Source organism: Schistocerca americana, chromosome 2 (assembly GCF_021461395.2).
Source record: "Schistocerca americana isolate TAMUIC-IGC-003095 chromosome 2, iqSchAmer2.1, whole genome shotgun sequence".
Taxonomy (NCBI): Eukaryota; Metazoa; Arthropoda; class Insecta; order Orthoptera; family Acrididae; genus Schistocerca; species Schistocerca americana.
In genome coordinates, this window is record NC_060120.1 from 514,007,088 (window position 1) to 514,017,534 (window position 10,447).

Here is a 10,447-nt window from a genome sequence, read left to right on the forward strand (position 1 = left end):
ATCGGGAACAACAGAGAGCCTATAACACTTCCTTGGGGAACGTCAGATATTACTCTTTTTACTCGGTGCCTTTCCGTCAGTTATTACGAACTGTGACTTTTCTGACAGGAATTCACGAATTCAGCTATACAACTGACACGATATTCCATAGGCGCGCCATTTTCATAAGAAGCCGTTTGTGAGGAACAGTGTCAAAAGCCTCCTGGAAAACTAAAAGTATCGAATCAATTCGACGTCCCTTGTCGATAGTACTCATTACTTCGTGAGAATGAAGAGCTAGCTGTGTTTCACAAGAACGTTATTTACCGAAGCCTTTTTGGCTCTTTGTCAATAAATCGTTTTCTTCGAGGGAGTTCATAACGTTCGAGCACAGTATATGTTCCAGTATCCTACTGCAAATCGACATTACTGTTATGGATCTATTACTCAGCGGATTACTCCTACTTACTTCCTTAGGTGTCGGTTTGACTTGGGGAACTTTCCAGCATTTGTGTACGGATCTCTCTACGAAAGATCCTCAAAATCTGAATTTGGTGCACAGAACAGACTGCTTTACTGAAACCGATGGCTCTATCAAACACCACGTTGATCTTGCTAACCGTTCACCAGCCAACGGCTACCCAAGCGTATCTTTCCATGCTTCCTGTTTGGCCGCTCCATAACACGCTACATTCTCGTGGTCCACGTTCTCTCGTTGGCACCCAGAGATCTTTTCTCCCGCCACAGCCGGGTTCCCACGTTGGTTCCAGATGGCGCTGGTGCAGTAGTACTGCCGCTGTCAGCACCCTCTCACTGTAGCGCTGGCGCAGCCGCAGCTCTAGTCACGTGACCTCTCAAACTGATGTGGACACTGGCATCTGGTGGCGGCACAAGCGCACACACATCAGCTTCACCAGCATTTATTCACAGTGAAATACACTCGTATTTGCCCTTGAATTGAAATATTTTCTGGAACTAAAAGGTAATGAAACTTCATGGCAGATTAAAACTATGTGCCGGACCGAGACTCGAACTCGGGACCTACCAACTCAGCTACCCAAGCACGACTCACGCTCCGTCCTCACAGCTTTACTTCTGCCAGTACCTCGTCTCCTACCTTCCAAACTTTACAGAAGCTCTCCTGAGAACCTTGCAGAACTAGCACTCCTGAAAGAAAGGATATTGCGGAGACATGGCTTAGCCACAGCCTGGGTGATGTTTCCAGAGTGAGTGCTAGTTCTGCAAGGTTCGCAGGAGACCTTCTGTGAAGTTTGGATAGTAGGAGACTAGGTACTGACGGAAGTAAATCTGTGAGGACGGGGCGTGAGTCGTGCTTGGATAGCTCAGTTGGTAGAGCACTTGCCCGCGAAAGGCAGAGGTCCCGAGTTCGAGTCTCGGTCCGACACACAGTTTTAATCTGCGAGGAAGTTTCATTTCAGTGCACACTCCGCTGCAGAGTGAAAGTCTCATTCTCGAAAGGGTCGTGTTTGGTAGATCTCACAGGCGATGCTGGCGATGACTACGATGTCGACGACGGCCCTGTAAGTTCTAAAATGAAGCGGAGAGTAATAGTGTGTTAGCGAAGGAGGGAAGATCTACATCTACGTACCTACTCCACAACACACTATACGAAGGTGGATGGTGTCTTATATCACTGCTAGCCGTTCTCTTTCATTTTCCACTCGAAAATGGAGCACTGGGAGAACGACTGTCTGTACGCCTCCACACAAGCCAGAATTTCTCTTATCTCGTCTTCTCGGTCCTTACGCGAACTGTAAGTTGGGGTCAGTAGACTCATTCTGCTGTCAGTAGCTCTAAAGTTTCGCTGTAGTGTTACACGAACATGTCTTCGTTCCATGGATTCCCTTTTGAGTTCACGAAGCATCTTCGTAATACTCGTGTGTTGATCAAACGTACCAATAACTGATACTTCTAGCACACCTCTGAAGTTATTTGAGGAATACCTCAAATCGCACGTGGTGGTGATCCCAAACACTCGAGAAGTACTCAAAAATGAGTCGCGCTGGTATCCTTTATCCTAAATTTTGCTAGAAATCTCCCAATAAACTGCAGCGACCGTTCAGCATTCTTACTGCGGACATTACGTGCTGCTCGTTCGATCTGGCACTGCTTTGCAACGTCACGCCCAGATGTAAGGGTGTCCCAGAAATATTGCAACAAATTTGGAGTGGTTCCAGATGGTGTCCTTAGGAACAAATCGAGAATAGGAGCATACGAGGTGTGACAAGAAACTAATCAGACTGATTTTCTTTGCAAGATGTGTCAATCCTGCCGGCTTGCATAGGCACAATATCTTTGACCTAGGTCTATAAGCTGCTTCTAGTCCAAGTGACATCGATGCAACTGCTCAGTGGTGAGTTGTTCTGTAATAAGTTAACACATGTTTCTGTCTCTCGTCACGGAAATGGAACCGCATTATATTGCGCAACGGTATGCTATTTCTTTTTGCGTTAAATTGGGTGAAAACGCGACGACAACTTACGGTAAGCTTCAGAAGGCTTTTGGTGAGGAGGTTATGTGAAGAGCTCAAGTTTTTCTTTGGCATAAAATGTTCAGTGAAGGCAGAACGAATGTTGAAGATGAAGACCGCAGTGGACGACCGTCAACCTCAAGGACGGATGTCAACTTGGGCAGTGTGCGTGAACTTGTACGATCTGATCGAAGGTTATCCGTGAAAATAATTGCAGAAGAACTGGACATCAATCGAGAAACGTTTGGTCCAATAATAACTGAAGATCTTGGTATGAGAAAGATTTGTGCAAAAATGGTCCCCAAAGATCCCACACCACAACAGCGAGGAACACGGAAAAATGTGGCAGCCGATTGTTAGAGCAAACGGAAATCAATCCAGAATTGTTGAGCCGTGTTATCACTGGAGAGGAAAGTTGTTTTTTTTCGGTAAGATCCACAGACAAAACGCCAAAGTTCGCAATGGTGCTCAAGGGGATCACCCAGACAAAAAAAAAAAGGTTCAAATGGCTCTGACCACTATGGGACTTAACATCTTAGGTCATCAGTCCCCTAGAACTAACTTAGAACTACTTAAACCTAACTAACCTAAGGACATCACATACATCCATGCCAGAGGCAGGATACGAACCTGCGACCGTAGCAGTCCCGCGGTTCGGGACTGCAGCGCCTAGAACCGCACGGCCACTGCGGCCGGCAGACCAGAAAAAGCTCAAAAGTGAAATGCATGCTTGTATGCTTCTTTGATTCCAAGGGAATTGTTCACAAAGAGTGGGAGCCTCCTGGACAAACAGTTAACCAATATTACTACAAAGAAATTTTAGAAAGACTTCGTAAAAGAGTTCTCGTGTCCATGCCAACCTCGTAATTGGATTCTGCATCACGATAATGCGCCATCTCATACTGCTCTGTCAGTGCAGCAATTTTGAGCCACAAAACAAATTTCAGTACTACCACAGCCACCTTATTCACCAGATATCACTCCGTGCGACTTTTTTCTATTTCCAAGAGTCAAAATGACTTGTCAAGGGACACCATTTTCAAACAACACAAGATGTCCAAAAAGCTGTGACGAGGGTTTTGGAGGATCTTACAGAAGATGAGTTCCAGAAATGTTACCATCAATGGCAGAAGCGCCGGAAAAAGTGTGCGCAATCAGAAGGGAACTACTTTGAAGGAGACAACACTTAACTTGACTAAAACGGTAAGCAACATTTTTTTCATATCAGTCTCATTACTTTACTGTCGCACCTCGTATGTCCGGAAATGTCAACCAACGACGCTACAAAGCGTCCAAGTTATGGGCGCCAGGGCTTTCCACTAGGTCACCATTTCGGCAGCAAACGTGACAGTAAGCTGGCGGATCGACGGCGGAACGTCTCTCAATGTTGTTTGTTATTCAGTGATAGGGCTGACTGCCGTGGTCGCCAGGGGAGGAGATGGAGCCAGCTGCTGCGTAAACAGACCTTACCCTCCTGTGAGGTTTTTGACACGAATTCCCATCCGCAGTTTCTCTCCTGCACCCTTTAAACGCTCCAATGTTTCTCTGTATAAAGGATAAAAACCAACTACAGATGGAAATCTGTGCCCGAAACCGTCATCCACGAAGGCAGCAGAACATCGCACTGTTGGGAGACAAGGCGTGTCTACGCAGCAGCTAGCTCCACCTTCTCCCCTGGCGATCGTGGCAATCAGTGGCGATCACTGACTTTGCGGGATGTTCCGCCTTCGCCCGTCCCCGTACAGTAACGTTTGCTGCAGAAGGGTTGGGTTTGTGGCAGGCGCCGGCTCCTGTAACTTCGAAGCTCTATAGGGTCGTTGAATTTTTCGGACACGGTTCCTATCCTCGATTTGCTCCTCAAGACATCCCTCTGCAGCCCTTCCAAGTTTTTCGCAGCATTTATGGGACACACTGCATAATCGACGTGACTTTGTTAAGTAGCACATCACTAATACTGTATTAGAACATTACAAGTTTATTTTTCCTACTCATCTGCATTAACTTACATTTTCTTACATTTAGCTGCTGTTCAGTCCGACTAAGAGAAATTTTATTTAACAAGGAACCCCTTGAGTGCGAGGCCAAAAAAGACGAATGATGTTTAAAGCACTCGAGCCCCACGTATTATCTGCTACGGACCCACAATATTTGCTACTAATGGCAGGAGGGGATGGGACCGGAAGTGTCCAGTGGTGAGCACAGCGTGAGCTACAGAGCTTATGTCCATTATAATTATCCGGGCTGCTATGCCGTGGTCGGTTGATGAATTCTGAGGTGATTCCCAACGTTTCGTCTCCGACTGCGGGAGACATCTTCAAGGGGGTCCGTAGCTTGATGGAAGGTCCAACACACACACTGGCTCGCTACTGACTGCCGCTAATTTCCGTGTCCGCGCGCCCCCGCGCCGCGGCGTGACGTCACGTGTTTTGAAAACGTCAGTGCAATTGGCCGCTGTCCGTCGCCGTCGATCGCCGTTGCCATCACCCAGTAGTGGACGAGTGGTACACATCTTCTTTAACACCGGCATCCATATACCGTTTAATTTGACGCCCTCCTCCTTTCGGTTGAAATTATTTGGGTGTTTGGCGATTTCGATTGCCTCCCTGTAGAGCCTTTCGTAGTATCCGCTCGTGGCCGCTAGTACTTGCGTCTCCTCGAAACGAATATTGTGGTTCCCTGGCTGGAAAGCATGCTCCGCAACAGCTGATCGTTCCGTTTCTCCTACAATTTCCCTTGTGCTCTTCCAAACGTTTAGAAACAGTTCTTTTGGTGGTACCCACATAAACATCACCACAGCTGCATGGGATCCTATACACTCCAGATTTTTCCAATGGTTTGCGAGCGTCCTTGGCATGCCTAAGGTATTCCTGTATCTTCCTGGTGGGCTTGTAAATTACGGTAATATTCCGCTTCGTCAAGATCCTCCCTATTCTTTCCGTTACATTTTTAACAAACGGCAGGAAAACCTTAGATTTTGCAGTAGCCTGTACGTCAGTATGATTTCTGCGTGGCTGCCTCAACGCAAGTTTTATTTCGGCGGACGAATATCCGTTCTTCGTTAGTGCATTGTGGAGATGTTCCATCTCAGCGTCGAGCAACTCAGGTTCACAAATATTTCTAGCTCTGGCCGCTAACGTCTTGATAACACCCCGCTTCTGTTGTGGGTGGTGGTTCGAAAAATGGTTCAAATGGCTCTGAGCACTATGGGACTTAACATCTATGGTCATCAGTCCCCTAGAACTTAGAACTACTTAAACCTAACTAACCTAAGGACAGCACACAACACCCAGCCATCACGAGGCAGAGAAAATCCCTGACCCCGCCGGGAATCGAACCCGGGAACCCGGGCGTGGGAAGCGAGAACGCTACCGCACGACCACGAGATGCGGGCGGTGGTTCGAATCCCGGTGCAAATAACGGTCCGTGTGCGTGGGTTTGCGGTACACTGAGTGGCCCAAACAACCATTTTCGTTTCTAAACACAAGCACATCGAGGAAATGTAGTTTGCCGTCTACCTCCTCCTCCATAGTAAACTGAATTCTTGAGTTGGGAATCACCTCAGAATTCATCAACCGACCACGGCATAACAGCCTGGATAATTATAATGGACATGATATTTCCGGCTGTGAAAGTTTACATTTTAGTATCAGACGCCTCTACGGGGAGGAGATGTCAAGAGAAGTGCGACGCCTGGAAGGACTCCAGAAGAAGAGAGTGCAGCTTTTGTGTTCCCTCACATTCCTGTCTCGTTGCAGAGCCGTCGGCGTTATACCGAAGTTTCTGAAGATAAAGCGACTGTTCTATTCGGGAAAGGCACAACGCATTTTCAAACGGACTGAGCAGGCCTTACTACGAGAGCGCATTCAGCAGACCCGACGGGACTTGGCAAGCACAACACTGTAAGTTAATGTCTCTCCATATTACGATCAGTAATAAACTGTGCTGCGGTGACTGGGATAAAATTGATAGACTACTGCATGATACTATGGGGAAGCGTATGTTGACGACGTCTAGTAGACAGAAGAAGAAGTTTGATAATTTGCTAGCTAATCAGACTGTTCGGCATTTAGACGTTTCCCGGACCGTTATCAATTTGTCCAAACGTTCGTTGTCCGACGATGAGACATCTGTGCTTGCCAAGGGAGGAAATTTTGCTGTTAGTCCGCGTTTTGTGCCCACGGAAGAAATTATAGCCAATGTAGAAGCAGGAATTCGCAGTGTAGATTCTGTAACAGCTGAAGAAATCCGTATAGAAACAGTGAGAATATTAGCCAATGCAAAACCGCCGAAATGTTATATAACTGTGGGTGAGAGAAGAGCTTTAAAACTCCTGAATGACGACGATAGTATTTTGCTTCTCCCAGCTGACAAAGGAAGCGCAACGGTGGTTATGGATGTGGCCGACTATCAGAGAAAAATTACGGATCTACTGGATCCGCAAGCATATAGGAAGCTGAATAAGGACCCCACTAACAACGTTCTCAGAACTGTGTCGCGGTTAATAAAAAAGTCGTCCATTGAAGAGAGTGTACAGAAAGGTCTCTGCAGTTCGGTTGCGCTACCACCGAGGCTTTATGGATTGCCCAAAATTCATAAAGAAAATGTTCCGTTAAGACCGATACTAAGTGCCATTGGTTCGCCCACCTACTCGTTAGCCAAGTTTTTGACTACGCTGTTAAAACCACATGTGGGCCGTTCGGACTCGTATATAAAGAATTCGACACATTTCATCAGCAGATTGAATGGCATAGTGGTCCAGCCGGAGGACATATTGGTCAGCTTCGATGTGGTATCGCTGTTTACCATGGTTCCACTTAATGATGTATTGGAACAGCTGGATCGAATATTTCCTGCCGATATTTTAGAGCGGTTTAAGTGTTGTTTGACGACCACATACTTCAAGTGGAATGAACAGTTTTATGAGCAAACGGATGGCGTAGCTATGGGAAGCCCCCTAAGTCCCGTAATTGCAAACTTCTTTATGGAGAAATTCGAAGAACAGGCCTTAGGTACTGCCAGCAAGAAACCAAATATATGGTTCCGATACGTGGATGACACGTTTGTGTTGTGGAGACATGGTAGGGAGGAACTAAGCCGGTTCCACGAACATCTGAACAGTATAAACTCAAGAATTCAGTTTACTATGGAGGAGGAGGTAGACGGCAAACTACATTTCCTCGATGTGCTTGTGTTTAGAAACGAAAATGGTAGTTTGGGACACTCAATGTACCACAAACCCACGCACACGGACCGTTATTTGCACCGGGATTCGAACCACCACCCACAACAGAAGCGGGGTGTTATCAAGACGTTAGCGGCCAGAGCTAGAAATATTTGTGAACTTGAGTTGCTCGACGCTGAGATGGAACATCTCCACAATGCACTAACGAAGAACGGATATTCGTCCGCCGAAATAAAACGTGCGTTGAGGCAGCCACGCAGAAATCATACTGACGTACAGGCTACTGCAAAATCTAAGGTTTTCCTGCCGTTTGTTAAAAATGTAACGGAAAGAAGGAGGATCTTGACGAAGCGGAATATTACCGTAATTTACAAGCCCACCAGGAAGATACAGGAATACCTTAGGCCTGCCAAGGACGCTCGCAAACCATTGGAAAAATCTGGAGTGTATAGGATCCCATGCAGCTGTGGTGATGTTTATGTGGGTACCATCAAAAGAACTGTTTCTAAACGTTTGGAAGAGCACAAGGGAAATTGTAGAAGAGGAGAAACGGAACGATCAGCTGTTGCGGAGCATGCTTTCCAGCCAGGGAACCACAATATTCGTTTCGAGGAGACGCAAGTACTAGCGGCCACGAGCGGATACTACGAAAGGCTCTACAGGGAGGCAATCGAAATCGCCAAACACCCAAATAATTTCAACCGAAAGGAGGAGGGCGTCAAATTAAACGGTATATGGATGCCGGTGTTAAAGAAGATGTGTACCACTCGTCCACTACTGGGTGATGGCAACGGCGATCGACGGCGACGGACAGCGGCCAATTGCACTGACGTTTTCAAAACACGTGACGTCACGCCGCGGCGCGGGGGCGCGCGGACACGGAAATTAGCGGCAGTCAGTAGCGAGCCAGTGTGTGTGTTGGACCTTCCATCAAGCTACGGACCCCCTTGAAGATGTCTCCCGCAGTCGGAGACGAAACGTTGGGAATCACCTCAGAATTCATCAACCGACCACGGCATAACAGCCCGGATAATTATAATGGACATGATATTTCCGGCTGTGAAAGTTTACATTTTAGTATACTACAGAGCTTAGTTGAACTGCTTAGTCGACGAATAATTCACAATACTATAGCGCTGGTGGTATTGATACGAAGCATAGCAATCGCAACGATAAACGAAACAAAAATCACATTATGTATACAAGAACTGTTGCTGAAGTTGACATTTCGTCACAAAGGAACCCAAGGAATATCGGAGAGCTAGAAAGAAATGGCACATGAAATATTAGCGTTTCTGCAAGTTGACTCATATCAGTGTCACATACGCTCGAATATGCGGACAACGAGCATGAGGAGTATCAAGATGACGACACATGCTTAACAAGGAGGTCTGGAGCCATGTAGTTCACGGTCCTTTTCAGACAGGGAGTCTCAAATCCCGTATTCAGTGAAACTTAGTAAAGGACACTCTTTGTCCACGGAGCGGGTGATAAGCATAACTACGTACGTGGAAATCGGCCACAGTACTAAAAAACTGCCATGAACAGACATCGAATAAGTCCACAGCAATATGACCGTGTAGTGCATAACAAAAACTACGGATATTCAAGGGAGGACAAGGCGCACTTGTTACAAAAACTGATTTTCGCGCCTTTTAAGGATACTCAGTAAAGTTTACAGGATGTGTATGATAGTGACCTAATACGTTATGCACGTAAAATTGAACACGACATAGATAACAATGATTTCAAGGTAAGCAGTAGATGATTGCGTAACTTCAGTGCTACAGAATTGGAAGACGTAAGATAACGGGACTTGAAGAGGAAATGAATATGAAAGGAACATTGGAAATTAGAGGTACTAAGAAAATTGTTTCAACGTTAACTGACGTCACTAACGTAGCGTGTTCGTATAAATTATGCCGACTGTTGATCTGGATAGGAAATTATCTGGTAAGTGCCGGCCGCTGTGGCCGAGCGGTTCCAGGCCCTTCAGTCCGGAACCGCGCTGCTACTACGGTCGCAGTTTCGAATCCTGCCTTGGGTACGGATGTGTGTGATGTCCTTAGGTTAGTTAGGTTTAAGTAGTTCTAAGTTCTAGGCGACTGATGACCTCAGAAGTTTAGTCCCATAGTGCTCAGAGTCATTTGAGCCCACAGCAAGCGAGAGCGGGAAAATGGGTGTAAGAGAACTACAACTATGTTAAGAGCAGTGCTTTTGGCCAATAGCTAGTCACAATAACTTGCTTTTGCTTGATTCCTGGTATGCGTACAAAAATCATATACTTCAATGAGTATTTTTTTCATATCTTTGAATATTGATTATTCCTCCTGGGAGGTTTGAAGGAAGTGGTCCTTCTGGTTGTATGAGAAGAGATAATGGGTTGGTGCTGTTGCATCACGATGCTAAGTCCAATCACAGGCGTCGTCATCGCCATTATCTTCTTCTTCTTCCCTTTAGGGAGTATGCTTATAACCTGTTCCGCGTCCACAAAGCCCACCTTTCCCTTGAGCTTTCAGTATGTCTTTCATTTAGGTCTATAGTCTGCTACATATCTGACTATTCTTCTTGACCTCATTCTTTCAAAATGCGTCTTCCACTTCGTTATCCCTGTTCCAGTTATTAATTCATAATATGTAACTTTTCAGAACGTTTATCGTAGAGAACATCAGTGGCCTCAATAAAATATTTTAAAACTGAATTAAGACCAGTCTTGACCACAATAAAATATGTATTGTCAATTGTAACCGGTTTCGGTCAAAATGTGGCCATCTTCAGGCCATAATACACCATAT

At 46.0% G+C, this 10,447-nt stretch overlaps 1 non-coding gene across 1 annotated transcript; it reads left to right on the forward strand.

The window, feature by feature from the left end:
* Window positions 1-1,311: 1,311 nt before the first annotated feature.
* On the forward strand, window positions 1,312-1,386 carry Trnas-cga. Its single transcript has one exon. It is a non-coding gene; the product is annotated as a tRNA-Ser (tRNA).
* The last annotated feature ends 9,061 nt before the right edge of the window (window positions 1,387-10,447 follow it).